Here is a 21,985-nt window from a genome sequence, read left to right on the forward strand (position 1 = left end):
ACTGAGATGAGCAGAGGGCTGGAGCAGCTCTGTGTGAGGAAAGGCTGAGGGAACTGGGCTTGTTGAGCTTGGAGAAGAGAAGGCTGCGGGGAGACCTCATGGTGGTCTTCCAATGCTTGAAGGGAGCGTATAAACAGGAGGATGAATGGCTATATACAAGGGAAAATTGTGATAGAACAAAGGGGAATGGTTTTAAACTGAGACGGGAGGTTTAGGTTGGATGTTAGGAGGAAGTTTTTCACCCAGTTGGGTGATGAGGCACTGGCACAGGTTGCCCAAGGAGGCCGTGGATGCCCCATCCCTGCAGGCATTCAAGGCCAGGCTGGATGTGGCTCTGGGCAGCCTGGGCTGCTGGTTGGTGACCTGCACACAGCAGGGGGTTGGGACTGGATGAGTGTTGTGGTCCTTTTCAACCCAGGCCATTCTATGATGATTCTATGAAAATTTTTTAACACTTGAATCTTGGCATGTGGGATAGACTTCATAACGGACTTCTTAATTTCTCTTGCAAGCACTGTTAGAAGTAATGCATTTTCTTTGGACTAACATTTTTCACTGTTATATTATCACATGCAATAATGTTATACTGTCATTTCCAAAGATGTAACAAGTACATCTGGACTATAATTAAGTTTCTTGCCGTTTCTAACAGACAATGATCCACAACTTTTTTGTGGAAAAAAAAAGAAGAAAGTAGAAACTTTCTCCTCTTATCTGTTCCAAAAGTGCGTATGACCACCATTAGCTCATTTGTTCTCATCCCAGTACTTTTCTTTCTTCATTTTTTAACCCAGAGGACATATCTACAGGGATTAAATTTATACTCATTTAGAATCCATTTTTTTCCTGTGCAAAATTATCTGAATTTTTTCTGTCTAGTTATATGAACAGACTTTGTATACCTTCTGCTAATTGTCCTTTTAGTGCTTCCTTACTTACACTGAAGTTTTAAAAATTATTGCCCAGGAAGACATATGGGGTTTCAGGTTAACATTTTTAGTGTTATTTTTACAGCAGAAGAGATCTCTCTCTTCATGGGGTCTGTGAACAGAAAAGTGGACAGCTAAGGATTAACAGACCACTTCATGTCCTAAACTGGACTCATTAATCTTAACAGAGCTGAAAGAAGTTAAGGAGGGGACATAGCAGCTTTTTAGAAGCTGAGCTGGGGAAAAAAAAAACTGCCTTGCAATACTTCAGATGCTTCACCCTTCTAAGACTATAACCTTGCAGGAGCAGGGGATCTTCTGCTAAAATATGACCACTGAAATATGCTGCCCTAGCTAGGGTCAATTTGAGAAGGAGTAAACTGAGTAATATGCAGCAAAGTCTGAAAGCTGAACCAAAGCATCTTCAGGGTTTGAGGGTGTTCTGGAGCTGAGCTGTGGCCCCGAAGAGGGTGAAGCTCTTAGTGTCTGAAGTGAAAGAGCAACTCAGCAAGGATGATAAATATGCAGAAAATACATATAAGAGGATAGTGTGATTTTTGATGTTTAATATCCTTTACTTTTTTTTAAGTACAATTAAACTAGCATATCACAGGGGATCCCTTGTGACAGAGTTGAAATTGAAACTGAACGTGAACGTGTTTAGTCTCTTCTATGAGTAAGTCACCGTGCCATAAATATTTTTCCTATAAGAATAATTTCTTAAATAAGCAAAACAAGACTGAATGATCTTAGTCTCAGACCACAGTGTCCCAGCCAAAATCTAACTCACACTGTTAGCACTGACACTTTCCCTGTGTCTTGCAGTGGAAGCGACAAACTTCTTAATTTGTCTTAAAGACCTTGTGGGTCCTGCTAAAATCTGCTATGTAACATGCCAAAGAGGCACCTCTGATGAATGGTTGACGTAGCTATTGCATGCTGCCTTCTGATAGGGGACAAGCTCTTTGGGAGGCATTGCATAGAATGTAAAATGGTATTTACTTGTTCTTGGAGTAAACAAAAAATCTTTATGCAGCATTTGTATTATTTCCATAGAGAAATTTATCCCAAAGTCATTAGCACGTGGTACATTGGATCATGCTCTAGATTGAAGCTGAAAGCTCAGTGGCCGTTTGTATTTCTGTCATCTCTTTTGTTTATATTTCTGTTAAGAAAATGTCACAGATTTGGTAGTAGAAGTGCCTAGTTCTCTTCAATGCCACAGCTGTGCTGTTTTGATTACTTTAAGTAAAGCGTTTCATTACTTTAAGTAAAATCTACAATTCCACCAAAAAAAAAAAAAAAAAGAAAAGCCAAAAAAACCCCAGTCTGTGTACCTGCTTATTCTCAACATTCAGGATAGCCTTGGTAGGAGGCAACATTCAAATAAAAAGCACCATATCAATGACAAAAACTGGGTGTAAAATGTCGGCTCATGCTGAAGAAATAATGTGATTATTGATGCTTCACTTATGAAAATGGTTAAGTTTTTCTTGTTCTCTTGTAAGGAAACTGTCACAGCTGGGCTCTCAGCTTGACTTAGTTCATTTAAGTTGCTCTAAGGGAATTTTGCTCTGTGAATCAGAAGAGGACTGACAAATTCTTGGAGATAATAAGAGGTAATATACAGACAGGGCAAGTAGCAGGAGATAGGCTAACCAGCAGCTAATCCTTCCACACACTCCCACACCTCACTAGCAGGTCTCCAGATTGCTGCAACAATAAGGAAAAAAAAAAAGTGTGTGTATATGTGTGTATATATATACCTGTGAGTGGATCCTGTTCCAGCTGAATGTCTCTGTGGACAAGGAGGTGGCACCAGGCATGTCTTCTGATGTTTGCGTCTTCAGATAGTGTCGCCTGTTCTTTTTTTCTGCTTGATGCTCCCTATCCACGCTGTAGTTTGTGTTCTGAGAGCACTAACAGCTCTCCAACATTTTGACCTTTTTTTTTTTCCTGAGGAGAAAGCTCATTTCTGAAGAGCCAACAACAAATACTTCTGTAATCTAAATAATTCCTTTCCAAGACTCTTTTCCATTATTTTTCCAAAAGAAAATAAACTGTCATCTTGCCTTGTAAACCTCTCATCATTCTGATCATTCTCCTAGAGTTTCTATTTGTCTTTTCTCTAAGAACACATTTCAAACTGAGTGTTGTCTTGCCGACTGAGATTCCACCATTGTAACTAAAAGAATAACCCCTTACTGATGTACTTACTAAATACCCTGCAGTGCCATGTTGTCTTTCCTGCAACAATGTTAGCTAGCTGAATAACTGATTTTCTTTTTTTGGTTCCCAGTGACAGCAAAATTATTTTCTGCCATACTGCTTCATCTGTGCTTCTGTCTCCTAAAAGTATAGCTTTAGTTCCTCTTTCAGCTTCCACCTTTTATTTCTGGGCCATCTGTTTGACATACCAATACCATGTTGATCCTCTTCTTTAGAGCTTCTGCAAAACCATTCAAAACATCTGCCTGCTTGTTCTGTACGTGTGCATCTCTTCCCTTCTTCCCACAGGACAGCTAACCACACTTGCTTCGGTTTATGATGAGACACAGACAATGAAATTCTCCAAGTCTTTCTTCCTGGCTGTAGGAATGTCAGAGAGACTTGTATGATGCCTTCCTGCAGTCAGCTGTCTAGTTTGTGGTAGAACATTTTGCTTGTTCCCCTTTCTTTCCCAGGATGCAGGAGGCATGAGAATTCATTAAGGCATAAAAGACACAGAAGGGGAAATGACTTCAAAGGCAGCATTTAACCAGAGAAGTAGTGTGCTTTGTCTCAGAAACTTTTTCTCTTTTGTGTGATACTTCAAATAATTAAGAATTCATGGAAGAAAATCACAGTGTCCTTGAAAGTTTATTTATTAACCTTGATAGCATTTCAATGGTTAGTATCTCCTGATATCTTCTGGATTTGCCAATAAAATCCTTGAACAATGTTAATACATAAGGACTTGCTCCCAGCAGAGAGGTTGCAACAAGTAATACTTTGTTCTTTTGTGTTCAGAAATCACTTTATTAGGAATTTCTGTAGGTCACTTCACTTGTTTCATGGTTAAAGATACAAAAGGCAATTCTACAGTGCTTAAATGGAAGCTATTACCTAAGCTAACACTACTGCTCTGAGGGTGTGAGTAATTGTCAAAACCTAACTGAGTTTATGTTGGAGCTGAGATTGATGTAAAGCAGAAGAGAATTGAGAGGAAAAACTCCTGCTCTTATCAAAGTCTGTTTCAACCATTTATACTCTCAGCTGGGTCATAAAGATTAATACAGTCCTCATACAGCACACTCTTGGGTGATGTGTCTTTGTTCCTGAGGCTTCTGTGAAGCCTCCATGTGATACTATTAGAGTTGCATGAGCTTACGGTATATCGGATATACATAGAAGGCTCTTTTGGTTTGGTCTCCCTATAATTGACACAAACAATCTTCAATGTAGTGATGAATAGAGTTAGGGTGACCATCTGGGAGTCTCACATCTCTTTTTTTTCCACTGACATTTTTGCCAAATCAGCTGCAGTTTTGGAATCTTAGCTGAAAGAAGAATGTTGTGCCTTTATGGATTCCACCATTCTTGCATGATGATGGCTGAATGTAAACAGTCCAAGCTTCTGTTTGTCAAATGAAGAACACGCTTAGTTTTACTGCCTTACAAAACCGAAATTATTTAATTAATTCAAAATGCTCATCCACGAGTGCTCAAAATTCTTTAAATGAGAAATGTAACTTTTTTTTAACCTAGCTCATCTTTTTTTTAAAAAAAAGAGAAGTAGGAAAACTTAAATACTTTAAAATTTGCCTGCATTTCTGTTTTAAGTGCAAATTTAATGAGATTTCCCCTTTTCTGTGGATTGTATTTCTCCTGTATTGAAACTTAAAAGCAAGAGTTGAAGCCTTATTAGTTCAACTTGTTTGCTATTAGTCAGTCATAAAGTTTCACACTCAGTGTACTGAGTCTGTTGCTGAACTCCAGGCAATTTAATGTTCTCTTTAACAGTTTTGTGTGGCTGATGATTTAATAGCTAAAATAACCCCATCAGAATTCTTGCCTTTAATGTTCCAGCTTGAAAATTTACCATTCTTTAGTGGATTAAAGAGGACAGCATGTTTTCTTGTACTTTGTCAAACATCTCATCAGACCAACACCACTGAATTTTCCCAAATCTTAAACTATGAAAGCACCATCATCTGCTTTGTTTCAAAATCTTTTTGTAGGTTTTAGCATAGAGGACAGTTTCCTGGAAAAATGAATGTGAAGCCTTAGCATGCTGTGCTCTATTAAAGTCCAGTTTAAACTCCATTGTGGTTAATGGGGATAGTTTTCTGCTACCTTTGACAGGAACTGGTGCATGTAAGGACTTACTGTCCCACCGCTGTGAATGACGGCTGAAAAAGTAGTCATTTCTGTTGCCTATTCTATGTCATGAAATGAAGTCAGAAATTTCCCTCTGCTGGAAAGTAAGGGTCTCTGTTACTGTGTTTGACTGGTGGCAATAGAATCCCCACAGAATATTACGTGTTGTGAGATGACAAAGTGCTCTTATTACAGGATCACCGTAGCTGCTCCAAAAACAGCACAGTTCCATTTGTTTAGTTCCCTCTCTCTCTTGAAATGGAGGAAATGCAATGCTATTTTTAGTTTACTTCAACTTTGCAAGGATCTGACAAAGTTCACTGAGGGGAATTAAAAATAAAGGCAGCTCCAGAAGGATTTACTATTCCTAGCAATTTGTACTCCTTCCAGCATGTTTTGGCACGCCGCTGGTAAGAACCCAATCAGTATATTGTACAAAGACAAAAATCTTCTGAAGCAGTTACTCGACAAATGGGGTGGCTCAGGAAGACAGACCGACCCTAAGCTGTGCAAGAGAAGAGTGTTCTTTCCAGTAAAATTAGTAAAAATGGCAAATAGCTAAAGGCTGTAAAGATAGGCTTGTAACAGAACCATGGTTAGGCGAGCATCTGTCTTTGTTGTAATGGTCTGGTGATTCCTACAGCAAGAAGGAGAGGCAGCTGGTCCAGCTGTGGGATTCTTCTGCACTTCCCACAGCTGTCTCTCAGCATCTTGCTTGGTTTTCTGGTTAGAACAGTAGTCCGCTGTGAATGTTATGCCTCGCATTTTCCTCCTATATCTCTAAGCACTGGAAAATAGCAATTTTCCAAGTATTTAAAATGTAGGCCTCGAAATTCTGAATTTGTCTAGTTTCCAAGGAAATGCCACAGGTTTCTAGAGACAGATGAGGCTGGACAGTTTCCCTAAACTCAGCCGTTCTTTTGTTCACGTTCATCTTCCTGACAAATGCCAGAGCTTCAGTGACCTTTCTTTTTCTCCAGTCAGAAAGAGATGTGACAACAAAGGGTTGACTCGATATGCATTAATAAATAATGCATTTCCTAATAAAACTGTTTAATAACCTCGACTAGAAGTGATAAACTGCACACAGGTGTTCTTTTTAAATGGCAAGTGCTGTATGTTAACTCCTCAGGCACTTTTTAATTATATTCTGTTACCTTGAGGAAGAAAGTGTCATTTGATTTTATTCTATGTTTAACTTAACAGTGAATTATCTTAGATGAGTTAAGCAGCAGTTCTAAGTCCCTAGTTCTAAGAAAATGAGAAAGGTATTAAGATCATGTCTACAGCATTTTAATGGGTAGATATAAATATAATGATCACTCTAGGTCCAGGAACCATCAAAGGAAACACACATCAAGTAAGTGAAGTTCATAAGGCTCAGATAAAAATCCCTTTCAAATAGTCTACATATATAAATATACGTTCTTAAATAGGCTTAGATACGCACAAGGAAAATAGATTCAGCTCTGCCTTATGATCATGAAGCATCATGGAACGTGTATAAATAGCAAGTAATTTCAGTATCTATTTATCTAACGTCAGTAACCCAATAAGACAATAAACACATGCTTAGCAGCGTTAGTAGCACAGACAGTGGGTGTTAAGGGACTTCTTTTTCTCTTCTGTCTTGAGGTACTTCTGCAACATACAGTGGGTAAATATTTGGTTTCAGAAAGAGAAAAGAAAATGTTTTATTTCCATTTATTTATCCAGGAAAGCGTGTTTGGAACATTTTTCTTGGAACGTTATGCAATGGATTACTTCTGGTCATGATTACATCTGCTTATTCAAGTCATAGATGGAAAATATATATAGAAGAATCCTCTGTCACTCACACCTTGACTTTTCAAATGAGTTGTATTCTGGGGCATTATGAAGGTGCAGCTGACCTGATTTGGTCAGGACAACTTCCTACACGAAACCCCAAGAAGCCCTAATGGTTCTACAGGTGCATCTGCATTGCAGTAATATGAAGAATGTTTCCTGGCAACTCAGTGCTGTTTGAAGAATGAGATCATAGGCACCTGAGATACATGCCATAGAAAAACTGAGAGTAATAAATGCATTTTCTCAGCATAGTTGCCTTGGAAGAACTTAGGTGTAACAGGGAGCTAATACCTTAGTTATTTTGCTGTTGCTGAGGTCATCTTTTGTTCTGCTGTAAATGCTTGATTCCTGTTCGTTTTGTAGTCCGAGGCAAAGTGGTGTGTTGTATTTCAGTCAGAGGAGTATTTTCCTGCTCTGAATGAGGAAGCTCCCACACAGTGCACATCTGCAGAACTACAAGCACGTGTGTATTTCAGCAGTGCCTGGAACTACACAGCCAGTTAGGGCCATGAATCAGAAGGGCACCCTCCCCTTCACGTGCAGATTTCCTTGAAATTTCTTCATACACTTTGGGCAATTTTGAAGATTTGGAAGTAGGGAACACCAAAATTTGACTTCGGTTAGTCGCTGTTCACAGTCTCAGACCTTCACAAAAGCCTAAAGGAGTTTTCTTAAGGAAACTAAAGAATCGTGTTTCATAGCTGAAACACACATTAATTATATACATGTATTAAAAAAAAAAAAAGCAAAACAACTTTACTTTTGTACTATTTTAAATACTATTTTAATTACGGTACTATTTTATTCCTTCTGAAAATAACAAGTAGTAGCCTATAATTCTTACTGTTTGAATGTAGCTTATATTGACAGTTCCTGCATCCCTTTGTATAATTTGCTTTATAATTAGTCTATTTGCATACCATTTCTCTCTATTAAATACTCGATTATAAACTGTCATGCTAAATGAACAATCCCAAGAGATTATTATTAAGCAGTAATATCCAAAAGAGAGACTGCCAAAATCTCCATGTCCCCCTATGTCTCAAGTCTTACGTGTGTATAGTTCTTTTATTATTCACTTTATTTTGAAATACTGATGAAACACTACAGCTCAGAAGAAAGCTTATAAGGAAAGCCCTGAAAAAAAAATTCACTAAATGTTTCTTAAGCCTTCATTATCTCCTTTTGATTTCTCAAAGACCTGGAAGGAAGCTTTTTGATTATCTGGCCGCTGTTTCTTATGCTACAAACGACAAAGAACTCAATAGAATCCATTCCATAGACATCAGTTCCCATGTTTCTACTTATCATTCACACCCCCGATTCCTTTTGGTGATAGTTTGGTACCCTCCAAATAATTGCACAGTGTTATTTCCATTTATGTCTTTCTGTACTTCTTGTTAGTCATGTATTTTCATGTTGGCATCATCTGTTCTCCTCATTCTTTTATGGGGACTTCCATCCCCTGCTCATCCACCAAGTATTTTAAGAAAGCAGCCACACATTCTTTCTTTCTGTTTCTTTCTGTCATGTATTAGGCTGGTAAGTAGGATTTTCCATTTATCTAATGTCAGTAACCCAATAAGACAATAAGCACATGCTTAGCAGTGTTAGCAGCACAGACAGTGGGTGTTAAGGGACTTGTTCTCTTTTTCTCTTCTGTCTTGAGGTACTTTTGCAACAGTCTTTTTCCATTTTCCTAATCATGCTAGCAAGGTTTTTTTCTGTGTCTCTGAATCTGAATAATTTGGAATGGCACCCAGGGTATTAAAAGAGCTCTGAACAGATCCTCTCTAAGTGTATTAATATTTTCCTAATAGAAATAATTTCTCTGAAAAGTGTTTGTTTGTTTGTTTGTTTTTAAAGGAAATGAAGGAAAAAAGCTATAATTTAATTTGCTTTGTCAAGGCTGCACTGTTCAATGTTAACAGGAGAACCATGCTCCTATTTTGCTTTAAAGTGGTCAGAGCATGCACAAGCTAAACTCCACAGTGATATTTTTCAGTTCACTTATTTGAACAGATTTTAAACATTCTCCAAAGCTGTGCTGTTAATATTTGGGCAAAAATATATATGTGTGTGTGTGTGTGTATGTATGCATGCATGTATTTTATTACTCAAATCCTTCATTTCAATCTGTCAACCAAAGAACTTCATTGTATTGTTTTTGGAAAGGATGATCCTCATGTCAGCAAAGTTGAACATGATTTTAGTAGCTGTAGCTTATAGCATGCCTGAAACTGGTCACAGATTTATTCCAAGAATGGTCAAAGTAACAAGTTTATGTGTTTGAAAATGCTGAAATTGTTGGTAGGGAAAAGACAGCAGAGCAGGGAAGCCAATGAGAGTGGCATTCTGATGTAAATCTTGTCATAGGACGTTTTAGGACTATAGAAGTTGTCAGCTATATTTAAAGAAATTAAGAAAAAAATAATAAGAAAAAGAAAAAAAAAATCTCTCTAGGAAATAACAACCACCAACTGATTTGTTCTCTCCTGAGTGTGTAGTTGACTTTCTCTTAAAAGCTAAGTTGCTTTGGAAACTTCCAGATAACCTTCTTTTTATTTATTACCAACTTCATACTTTTCAAATGCAGCTTTTATCCACCTATAAATTGCCCAGTGGCCTCACAAGCAACTCCAGGGACACAGAGTTATTCCATTTTCTGTAGCAGACGTAGCATGGTGTAGCAGAACACATTGTCTCTAACATAAGATTAAGTGAAACTGGTTACTCTCCTGTATGGGCATTTTCTTTTAGCCTGACCAGTGCCTGGCCAAGTGGATGACTGTGAGTAAATCAATGATTTCTGAAGTGGTACCTCAGGGTTTGCTGCCCCTCAGCAGGGCATTGCAGTCTGTGGCACCTCCTCACTGGGCATCTTAGCAGACAGCTGAACCTTGGTGTAATTGGAAGTGGCACTGCTGATGCTGGGGGATATTTTTGGCAGAAGACGTAGGAGAGAGCTTAACAGAAAATGAAGAATTGTTCAAAGTGTGAAGTGCTGTCGATAAAGTCATGAAATGTAGGATCTAGGGAGTCAGAGGAGTGATGAGGTAAAGGACTAAGAGCAGGTAGCGAGAGTTAGATATGGTAGACATAAGGCACAGAAAAATAACTTAGAGTATTCAAGGTTTAGACAAAATAAATGAAAATGCAACAAAGGAGGAATTTAGCCAAAGGTTTCAAAGATAGAGTGAACCTACCACCAACAGATGTTACAGCAGAGCATCATTTTGAAGGAAAAACTGGTAGGGAAGCAGAGATTAACAGAGAAGGTTCTCAGTGTGAAGCAGAAGCAAAGGAAACAGTTCAAGAGATGGATGTTTACTTTACAGGAAGGAGGCTTGCCTTAGTGAGAACAGGTGAGTGACAGAGGCAGAAGCATCACTGCAGGAGAGGACAGCAGAGTAGCTGTGTCTGAGGAGTAACAGGCGTTCTGTGAGAAGGAAACGGGCAGGCTGGGGCGAGGGCACTGCTGGCTGAGTGTTCTGTTTGACCCCATCCATGAGGCACAGAAGGCAGGGGTGGGAGGAAGGGACATGGGGAAGGGGAGGCAGCAGAGAACGGTTAGTGGTAAAAATGTGGAAGAGGGTTACATGAAGTAGCAAAATGGCTTTAGAAAGGAAGGGAAGAGAATGAGGAAAAGAGGAAATACTGATCTTGATGGTAGAATAGCATTCCTATAAATGACCTGGCCTGAGAACTGTAGGAGAGCTATGAGAACACTCTGCACCCTACTGTATTGGAGTGAGAGGGAGCTGAATAAAGGGAAACTCGTGAAATAAGTAAGCTTTTTTTTTTTTTAAATTCAAAGCACTGAATTGTAATGGTGCAATTAAATGTTGCTCACTAGATATCTTGTGCATGTCTCGTCTTCCTTATCTATAAACCATTTTTTTAGCCAGCTATTAACTCGTGACACTGTTAGATACTGAGAAGTATTATGGAAAGGGAAAAGGAGACGACTTTTCTACCATGCTGCTGCCAATAGTCTGTTTAAGGCTTGCTTGCTGACATTATGAATTGCAAGCTGCCAGATAGCAGCTGTGCCTTGTCTTTTTGCTTCCTCCCTCCCCTCTCCCCTTCTTCTTAAGGTTGGCAACCACGCAGCTAACAGACACAGCAGAAGGATTTGATTACAGAGGTCACAGTGTTTTTTGCACCACCTTACTAGTTTTCATCTCTAAGAAGGTCCAGGGGGCGCTGCAGGAATTCGGTACCTTATAATGTAGTGGACCCATTGCTAGTTGTTCTGTACCTAGGCATTTAATGGGCATTGAGAGAGTCAGTTAGGCTGTGCTTTGTATTTTACTATTTGTGGGGAACAGAAAGTTTGAATTCTAAGTACTTGTGTACTTATTACGTTGCCATTACCTCATACTTCAAATCATGTGAAATGTAGTTGCTGAGGTACACATTTTTTTAATGCTAAGATGTTCCATTCTCAGTGGAACTAAGAGAAAAGGAAGAGAAAATTAAATAGTTATCTTCAAAAGTGCACCTTGCACTGAGCCAATATGTGACCTGCAACCTAGCCTGGGTGAGCTGCTGAATACAAATAACATCAATTGCTTAGTATCTGCTTCTTAAATTAGAAAAAAAAATACATAAGGGAATATATGCAAATAAATGTGATACTAGTGTATGGTTTGTGGATGAATGGTGTAATATATGTGTAGTCATAGCAATAGTCTTATGTCCTGAAATCGTAGTACTCATGCGTTGCCCCAGCTGAAAAGGGGTTTGAGCATATAGCTAAATATGAGCATTAGAATATGCATTATGCAAAAATGTTTTCAGGTAAGTATTTGTTGCAGCCCTCCACCTTGCCTACGCTTCAGCTGGGATCTATGTCAATCTTTCCTTCCTTTTAGAAGCCATCTTTAGGCAGTGTGTTACCAGCCCTTTCTCATTACCAGTTTTTCCTATACTGCTAGGCTGAATCAGGTGCAAGCAACAGGAATTAAACTGTCTTGGAAGAACACAGGTATGGCTGATGTACAAATAAATAGCACAGGACAATTGTGGCCATGGCTTCACAGAATGGCCTGGGTTGGAAGGGTCATGAATCTCCAACCCCCTGTCACAGGTAGGGCTACCAACCTCCACATTTAATACTAGACCAGGCTTCAATGAGTCAAGATGAGATCTTCTGGAAAAAGCTGTGATCAGTACCATTTGTTAGTGGAGTATGGGGAGGAATTTGCTGCACTTTCCTAAGCAACAACCTTCATTCAGATAGAACTTGAAGAAAGATAATGATTTTTGATTCAATATGAAGATAAAGAAGAAAAGTGTAGTTTTCAGATGCTCAAAATACCTCATTATGAATCTTTTGTTATGATTCATTTCTGTTACCAGAAGTTATTCTGTTTAGATGTTGGGCACTGTGAATTAGGCAGGCATCAGAGATTGGAAGTGGAAGATAGTCACTAAATCATATGTATGGGCTTTGTCAGTTGCATAAACAGCCTGGAGAAGAGGAGGCTCATTGCTCTCTATAACTTCCTGAAGGGAGGTTGTAGTGAGCTGGGGGTCGGCCTCTTCTCTTGTGTCATTAGTGATAGGACCAGGGGGAATGGTTTCAAGCTACGGCAGGGGAGATTCAGGCTGGACATGAGGAAGTATTACTTTTCAGAAAGGGTGGTCAGGCACTGGAATGGATGCACAGGGAGGTGGTGGAATCACCGAGCCTGGGGGTGTTCAAGGAAAGGCTGGATGTTGCGTTGAGGGACATGGTTTAGTAGGAGCTATTGGGAATAGGTGAACGGTTGGACTGGATGATCTTTTAGGTCTTTTCCAACCTTGGTGATTCTATGTTCTATAAGATAGCAATTGTACAGACAATATAACAGGAGTTGCTCCAATAAATTGTATTGCAAGGAATGATGGTGCCACGCTGGAAGAAATAAAGATCAGGAAACAGTTTCCTTTTCCTGTCCAAGAATTGCCAATGTGCTTTTTCTTCCCCAGTGGGTTTGCCTACACATCAATGTACACACACAAAAAAAACCTTGGTTTAAAAATGAATTATGCAAATTAATGCTCTAATCTTGCATTCGTGTCTTTCATGGGTCTAGCATTTCACGTCCTGCTTCATGCTTTCTCTGTGGTCTGAGATAATTTTGTTACTTACATATCAAGCATATCTTACTGTTATTTAACACACACTTTTAACTAAGCACAAGAATGCTTTATTTATTTTAGATCTCTGCAATACTAAAAATATGTAAATAAATCTTAGTGCAGGTTTCCTCTTTCTAGACATTGACCTTGCTGCCCAGACTAAAGAAGTGCTTGGTTAGCTTAATGACAGACTATTACTCAAATCTATAACAAAAAGAAGAAACATGAGCTTTAATCTGACTTTACAGCAGCTATATAAAAAGTGTAGATGTGGAGAAAGAATAGGATTGTCTGTGAAACTCAAGTAAATCTTAAAACAAGGGCATTTTCACATTAATTCAGAAGTTAAATTACATGAATAGTTTCATCTGATCATTTTTAATCTGTAAGAGGTGGATGTTTATATTAGTTATCACGTGAAATTGAATTTGCTAACATTTTTAATGTGATTGGTAGGTAACATCAGATGCTGAATTTTTATACCCCTACAGTTTGTATTTTATTTGAGGCTCAGTAAAATTCTTCATAAACAGTGTTTTCAGTGTTACTGTTGTAATAACACGCTCAGACGTGTGGTATTCCGTATTTATAAAACAGCTAAATATTCTGTCATTCCCTATTAAAAATAGAGGGCAAGTTCATGGAGAATTTTTAAAAGCAGTCAAATGCTAAAATCCCAAAAGAGTCCGTGTGTATCTTGTTGGGTTTTTTTAACTATCACTTTCTGCAGGATGAAGAGAGAAATCATGTAGACCAGCTGCAGCTGCTACCACTGGTCTCTCCAGCTGGTTAACGCATAAGGATTTTAATCATGGGCCTCAGGACAGAATCACAGTGAGTTGATTTTTGATCAGGCAGAAATTCCATAGTATGTGCAGAGGCAAGAATAGGTTGTACTAATGAAGAAGGTTCTGTGGAAAACAGGGATGTCTGTAGCAGTAAAGGAAAAAAATACCACCAAAATCTATTTATTGAGATGGTAATAGAATTATAGACATAATCTTATAGAAATTCATGAAATTCCTTGTTGGAATATTCTGAAATTATAATTCCAGAGAGACAGCAAAACCTAATCAAACTTTTTTTTTCAAATTTCTGCCAGAACCAGAGCAAATGGAGCTGTTAAAGTCTGAGTCCATGAATCCCATAATAGTGACAAATAAATCCATGATTGCCTCTCTCGGTGCTGACTGGCCAGGATACCTAAGGAGAGACAACATAATGATTTTTCTTGATAACTTTTCTTTAGTTTTCAAATCAATCAACTGAGGAAAGTGTCTACCTAGGGGAGTGCTGGGCTTTAGAAAGAAGAGTTTAAACAAAAAAAAATCTGTTTTGCTGTTTTACAGTATTGTATTATCGCCCATCTATGTTCTAGCTAGAACTTCACACTGCCAAATGTGATTGCAGGATCAAAGTCAGAATTGTTTAACTCTCTTTGCAGTAAAGGCAAATTGCACAAGATGTGATCTTCTTCATTCTTCTATCCTTTAGATTTAAAATGTCCAGAATCTCCAGAGAACTCGCTGCAGCTTTTTAAGCTAAACATTTTCTTATTTAAGTCACAGTGTCCCTTGGCCTTTATTACCTGCAGAACCCAATATTGTTTTAAGAGAACCTAATCATGTTGCCACAGCATGTTCTCCTGGGAAGCAGTTGGCACTAATGTGAGAATGACACTTACCACCCTCCTGCTTTTTTTCCAACCACTAATTTACACTGGGGGAAGCAATGGAAAGCTGAACAGCAAACAAGAATAAAGCACCTGCACCTGGTGGAAGCGGTGTTTGCAACACAAAAATGATTGCTCACCATTCCATCCAGAGCTGCAGACTTCAGAGTAACCAAGCGTGTTTTTCACTAACTCTTTAATGGCTCCCTCCTCTCTGAATCTTAATTGAGAGTCAAAGTAATGTTTTAAATACAAACACTTCTGAGAAACAGCATTAAATAATAAGCACACACGTCTTTTATCAAAGTTTATAGAATTAAATGAAGTATATAAGCCTGAATATTTTTCATTGTGCTGGGTTTTTTTTTACTTTATTGACTGAAGGTTACCTCACTGAGGGATGAAAGCACAAAAGCAGATAAAATTGTGTACCCAACAGCCAATTATTCTTAAAGAGAAAATATGAAAGAAAGCACTGTTCCTCTTACATTGTTATTACTTGTATTGAAATGACTGTGCCTAACCAAATATTTTAATACTCAAATTTGAATGTTATGCTACTGTTTGTACTGTTCAAACTTTAAAGATAACTTAATTCTTTTTTTTTTTTTTTTTTTTTTTTAAGCAATATTCTTAATTTAAAAGTAGTTCTGGGCAAGAGCTGGTATCGTTTCCAACAGAAGGAGACTGTAATGTATCCTATTTCCTCAGGACAATTTTGTTCCAGGAAAATACATCTGACATGTGAGAATGGATGCCATAGGTGGAGAGAATGAAAAAGGAAGAAATATCATCATAGGAATGCCAAGGTGGTTGTTTTCATCAAGGAGATTAACTTGAGCCACGGTGAAAGCAGTCTGGAAGTCATTAATGTGCGATGTTACCAACAGTATTTGGTGAGTGTGAGTAAAAATGTAAACACAGTTAAACTTTACTTTACACTGTTCAGCACTTTCTGGTACTTTGTAATGGCTGTCTAAGGCTTCTGGGAGGCACATATAGAAGGTAAACTTTAAGTAAGCTCTTGCAGTTCCCTATAGACAGCTGAGGAGTCCAAGAATCCTTGAATAATGCTTGTAAATGCCGCATGAGATTTCCTTTACAAACATCTATAGTAGGTCTAAATTAGATGTGAATCACCTTTCTTGGTTGCATTAATTTGCATTATTTTTTGACAGGAGGAGCTACTGATTTGTCAGCACAAAAAAATCGTCTTCTGTTTGTTACCCTACTTGGCTATAGGGATGTTAGGGTACCATAGAACCCCAGGGAGCAGCAGCACAGTGCTGTGTCAGGGGAAAGTCAGGAGGAGCTTGAGAAAAAGGTTCTCAGGCTGAGGGCTGTGGGCATGACCCCAGGCAGCTCAAACAGCGTTTGGACAATGCTCTCCAGCCGTATGGAGTATTTGCTGCACTCTCATGAAAGTCACTGAACAGTGTATGACAGCAGTCTGAGGAAAACTAGCTTCTGAGTACTGGCAAATGTCTTCAGCGTGGCATGCTGCGTCTTTCACAGTGTCCATCTCCTCATAGTACGTGAGGCTGGGAAACCTGTGTCTGATATGATAATATAGGCTTTAATGTCTCAAGGTGGCACAGGAAACAAGAGATGCAGCTGTCCGTGCCACATAGGGAGATTTTGAATGATCAGCTTCTATGCCACACTTGGTTTTGCTGATTTTGAGCATTGTACTAATATCCTCCAGAGCTTTAAGGTGTCTGTTGGGTGTCTTTGTTATGCTCCTACAGAGGGGAAACTGCTAATCCGAGCAGGACATTTATAGCTGGTAAATTTTATAGGCTACATTGAAGAGCAGCTTATATCTTTGCAGACTAAAATCCCAATTTAAATCTAACTCTCTGGTTGTTAGCTTAGAAGCATGGAGTCACATTTAATTGGTTTGCATTGATTGTTTGAAAGTGCTTATTCATTTAATACAGTGTTTTGACAAAGCAGTAGACTTCTGCTTCCTTTCAATAAATGGAAAGAAAGGTAATTACTGACAGAATGCTAGCCAACTTTTTCACTTCTCTATGGATGTACAAAAAAGTGCGTTTGTATACTCTAGTTTTTAAGCTATGAACAAACTGCAACCTAAAAAATGAACACACAACAGAAAAGTGTAACTTGTTTCTTCCTTATGAGGTGCTTCATATTTCTGCATCCCAAGGAAATACCACTGGTTCTGAACTGAGTTAACAGCAGAACCTAGAGAATGAAAGAATGGAAGGCCACAGTATCTCCTAGGTTCATCAAGCATTTATAAAATATTTGCAGAAATGTGGATAAATAAAATAGCTCTTCTATCTGTATAGAACATTTTCAAATCAGTGTCCCATTATTAGTGCAGTGTTCAACTAAAAACTGCTTTGTCAGTTTAATCAGCACCTGAATACTCTGCAAATGGCATCTCCCAAAATGGGGAGGAAATACATAACAATTTTTTTTTTTTTAAATTCATGTAACCACTGAAATAATACCACTCAATTGCTTGGACTTCCTTCAGTCTTGAGAACCATTTCAGACGAGGGAAAGAGAAAAATGAACTGATCTGGGCATTGCCACTCATTCATCTTTGGATCAACTGCTACACTCCTGAGCTCTGCTGTTAGAAAACAAAACAGGTCTGCTGACTGTTTCCAGGGAAAGTAACCCCTCCTTTGAAGTCCCAAGCTCTAACTTAGCAAGCACTTCTTCATACAGTATCTTCACTGTAATATATCCCAAGTTTTATACTTAAGACTTATGCAAGGGAAAATAGACTTCCTGTTGCTTCAATGGTCGGTTAATAGGAATTTTCAGAGTTCCTAACCCGGTAAGTTCTGCTTCTGTGCAAACTTTCAATAGTAGTACTCACTTGATTAATGTTGTTTGTTCTATTTTTACACCAGCTTTGCCTGCTGGCTCCAGATAAATTACACACTGACACCTTAAGTTGTGTACCTATCTTTCTCTATTTCTTCTTCACACTTTTAATTGACGTCTCCATTGAACTATTGATAATAATATCCACTAAGCTGTGGACTGTACTGAATTTTTTCTCATTACGTTATGAAACTTGCAGTTCTACATGTGTCACATACTGGGTTGGACCTTTGAAAAAGAAAAGGACATTTCTTGCTAAAAAATATGGAGTTCTTAGAGGTATTATTGTTGTGGCTTTGCTCTTTGAAATAAAGGAACAGTATTTTTCTGTATTCTCACTGGCATCTGCATAGTATCTGTGGATGAATGTGATTCTACATTATAGTATCTGCCATGCCACAATGACGTAGAGCACTTGGCAAATGTTATGTGACATTGTAAGATTTTAAAAGCGTGTAATAATCTAAACAAGATGCCCAAATCTTGGCTAAAGTATAGTCAAAGTAATTGGGTAATGATTAATAATATGCAGTCTCTGTTCTGATATGTGATCTAGAGTTCTGCCACTGACCCAAATGAGAAAGCGGATTTAAGCCGTTAATTAGTCATGTGGGGAAGTGAGAAGAAATTAACAGATTTTACATTCACATGCACTAGCAGGAGGGAGGAAGAAATATCATACAGTCAATTTGACAGAAGCTTCCCCCAAAAGGGGCACGAATTTTGAGTATGTTGACTAAGGAACAACTTCTGTGGTACTTCCTATGGTAATGTATTCCGCTGGTTAATTGTCCTCGCTGTTAGAAAGCCACACATTATTTCCACTTTGCATTTGTCTGTCTTTCAGCTCTTCACTGCTGCTTTGCATCATATCTTCCTATGTTATATTAAACAGCCCATTCGTATCAAGCTAAAGCAACCACATGAAAGTGTTTATAAACCATAATCAAGTTACCTTTTGATCTCTATTTTGATAGAGTATGACTCACTAAAGATCTTTAATTATTTTTAGTATTTTTGCAGCATATTTTCCTAGTTTTTAACTCCCCTTTCCACAGATATTAATTTAAACGAAGGAATAGTAAAATTGGTCATGTATTCATGAACTCGTCTGTCTCCAAAGATAACCATTAACCTCTCTAATCAGCTTGGCTAGAAGTTCAAGGCAATTTAGAACAAAGATTGTTGGGCAGGACTGTAGGAATGTATCTGACTTATTTATATATTCTTCAAACTGTAATTTAATGTCTTGGCCATAGATCTTGCCCTTTTTGTTTGTCAGGCACTTGATCTCCTTGCACTTTTGAGGGAAAAAGTCATTAAATACTTCAACTGCAATTGTGCAAAGAGCCTTGACGTTACATTTACCACAAAGCACGGTCCCAAACCTGTCCTTTATTTTCAGTTATGTGCCCAATAATTTCTTGTTCTTCTTGATGCCCCTTGCTAGTTGCACCTCACTTAATCCCCTTGGCTAAGCAGATTTTGGGCCTCATGCCTGATCTATACTTTTGAAATCATCTTCAGCAATCTGATTTCGTTTCCTTTTCTAGTACAGTCCAGTTTTATATGAGAGAGTAACAAAATTAATTTGTTATTCCTCTGCCTTTCTCCCCCCCCACAGTTGCGTAGCTTACACTTTAACTCTAAACACTTCCATCTCTGAAGAGTTGCCAGATTTTTTCAGCTTTTCTTTTTTTTTTTTTTATTTCAAATCATTATCCCAGGAGAGTCCACCTACAAAACCTCTGATTTATGAAGTCTGCTTTTTTGAAGCTTGCTATTTTTATTCTGTACTGCACCAGCTTTCCAAGCCCTAGCTTCCTTGCAGCTGTATTTTCTCCAAACATGTCAAAAGTTTCAGATTTGTTATTGTTAAATTACTTACAGATGCTGTAAAGGAGTAATCGCAGTCGTACATGTGATCAACACGCAGGGAACAACGTCTGCCTAAAGGTGGTAGCTTCTTTGTCAAAGTATGTTGTGTTATTTGTTATTTCATTCCATGAGGAAATGAACAGAAGAAACCTGACCTCAAATGCAAAACTGCATGTCATTGCAGCATAGTTGTGACATGAAAACTACGTGTGCTGTCCCATGGCTAAAACCATATGAACGGAGCTAAATGGGAATCTTATGCCAAAAGAAACACAAAATTCACTTAAAGTAAAACAAACAAAAAAAATCGTATTAAAAAAACTAACAAGTAGTGCGTCCCATCTAATGACTTTTTTGGGGATAGGGAGCAATGGAGATGAGGAAAGAGGGCTGGAGAAGAGTGATGAAGGGACAAAGGGATTGAAAAATGGTTGAAGTAGTGAGTGAGGGAAGGAGGAAGAAATAAATGAATGGATGAAGAGATGGAGAAGTGGGTGAAGAGGAGGAGTGGAGGAGAAATGGAGGATGGTTGGAGGGCTGTGGAACCCTTCCAGCAGGACCACTAATCTAACTACTGCTCCTTCTCTTTCCCCAGCACCGTCCTGCTCATCCAAACACCCACAGAGGCTGTGTGCCACCATCGCAAACCCTGTCCCCAACCCCAATATTATCCCCAAACAATTCCTCACCAATGCCACCTGCTAAGCCCTGGGTGTGGGCCATGGCTGCACCTTTGACCACCTTCAGCATGATTTCTCAGGCTTCTGCCTCTACATTTTGACTGAACACTGCTTCAGAAACAAGAGCCCCAGATTCTTCTGTGTCCGCATCCAGGGCAGCCCTGGCAGTGTCATTGGTGCCAAAGTCCATGTCTTCCACATGGTGAAGGAGCTGGAGCCTGGGCGGGTGCTGGTGAGTAGCCCTTGGGATGAATAAGGGAAGAGGGGCAGTGCTGAGTAAAGATATCAAATGGTCTTCAGAAGGGTGGCAGGTGGAACATGGAGCCCATGGAGTGCCCCAAGAACTCAGGAACACAGGGAGAGAACCCAACATTCCAAGGGGGACACAGCATTCTGCGTGGGATCCTGGCACCCAAAAAGGGACTGAGGGCTTGTTTGTTTGTTTGTTTGTTAATATTTTGTAAAAAAAGGCAAACGCAAGAAACTGTGCTTGAATACGGGAAGCTTGTGGCTTGGTGTGCTGAAACCTTCCTCCAAAGAGATGCTCTTCAATTATTTCTTGTCGTCTTTCTGCCAGAAGCTGACACGAGCCTTCCTCTGAACAGCGGCCCTGCAGAAAGTCTGGAGAGCCAGACAGAGGTTGAGAAGGCAGCAGAGAGAGGTACAGACACTGAACAGGCATCTGGGTTTGAGGCGCTGCCTTTCTACTCACACGTTCTGATTGTTCTCTCCTGGACTGTTCTCTGCAGGTGACATCCCATCTTCCTCCCATGGCCCGGCTGCGCAAAAGCGCAAGCGATGTGAGGAGAAGGCCAAAGCAAGCGAGTTGCCTCTCAAGAAGAGAGTCAAGGGTGAGCACCAGGAGCTTGTTGCAGTGCCTCAGCACAATCATGCTGCCACTCAGCGTTGTTGTGTGTCATAGTTTTCCTTGCCCTGGACTATTGCTGAGTGCAGCTCGTGGGTTTCTTTGTTCCTTTCGATGCGCTGTTGGTAGAGATGGCTGTGTGCAAAACACTGCTGAGAATCCTGGACATGGCAATGTAATTCTGCTGGCCAAAGGTATTTAGCTTTGTTGTGGGTTGGGTTGTGGGAATGATAGGAGAACGGGGATTTCTCTTGAGGCAGAGCAAGACCTTATCAGCAACCTCTTCCTTTTACTTCAGCTGGACGCAAGGTGTTCCTCAGGTCTGCTGATTGGAAATCCACCTTCCCCAGGAAGCAGACTCTGAAGCGGAAGGCAGCGGACATGGAACCATCTGCTGCTGAGGACACCGATGAGCCCCCAGCCCGAAAACTGCCTATGGTAAGAGCAGCAGCAACAGCAGCAGTGCATACGGAAGGTTTACACTGCACTTGAAGTCAAGGTAGACGTTTCAAGTGTTCTGCAGGTCTGTTGTTTCCTTTGAAGGCAGCAGACGTCTCACAGGGTACTTGTGGAAGACCTCTATTTTGGGTAGATGTAGAGCAAGGATTATGTAAGACTCTGTGATTCAACAATTCTCAGATTGCTCTGTGGTGTGAAGGATTTTGTCCACGAATGCTGCGCTGTTAAAAGCACCCAAGGTCATTGTAACCTTCAAGAGAACGCTTTCTTCAGGGAGCCCCGTGCTTCTGTATTTGGGTTCAGGCTCAGCAGTGCCCAG

At 39.4% G+C, this 21,985-nt stretch overlaps 1 long non-coding RNA gene across 7 annotated transcripts in view; it reads left to right on the forward strand.

The window, feature by feature from the left end:
- The window catches only part of LOC122179754, a 50,294-nt gene extending 29,175 nt beyond the window's left edge, over positions 1–21,119 (forward strand). For 6 of the 7 annotated variants that reach the window (XR_006178813.1, XR_006178811.1, XR_006178817.1 and 3 more), the window contains 5 exons: positions 15,631–15,815; positions 19,675–19,740; positions 20,258–20,574; positions 20,920–21,003; positions 21,092–21,119. This is a non-coding gene — a long non-coding RNA (uncharacterized LOC122179754). Of the gene's footprint in view, positions 1–13,977; positions 14,082–15,630; positions 15,816–19,674; positions 19,741–20,257; positions 20,575–20,919; positions 21,004–21,091 lie in introns of all 7 variants that reach the window. The other variant, XR_006178814.1, reaches the window with a different exon arrangement.
- Positions 21,120–21,985: the final 866 nt, after the last annotated feature.

This window comes from Lagopus leucura, unplaced genomic scaffold, assembly GCF_019238085.1.
Source record: "Lagopus leucura isolate 7727_CA_CO unplaced genomic scaffold, USGS_WTPT01 Super-Scaffold_100004, whole genome shotgun sequence".
Taxonomy (NCBI): Eukaryota; Metazoa; Chordata; class Aves; order Galliformes; family Phasianidae; genus Lagopus; species Lagopus leucura.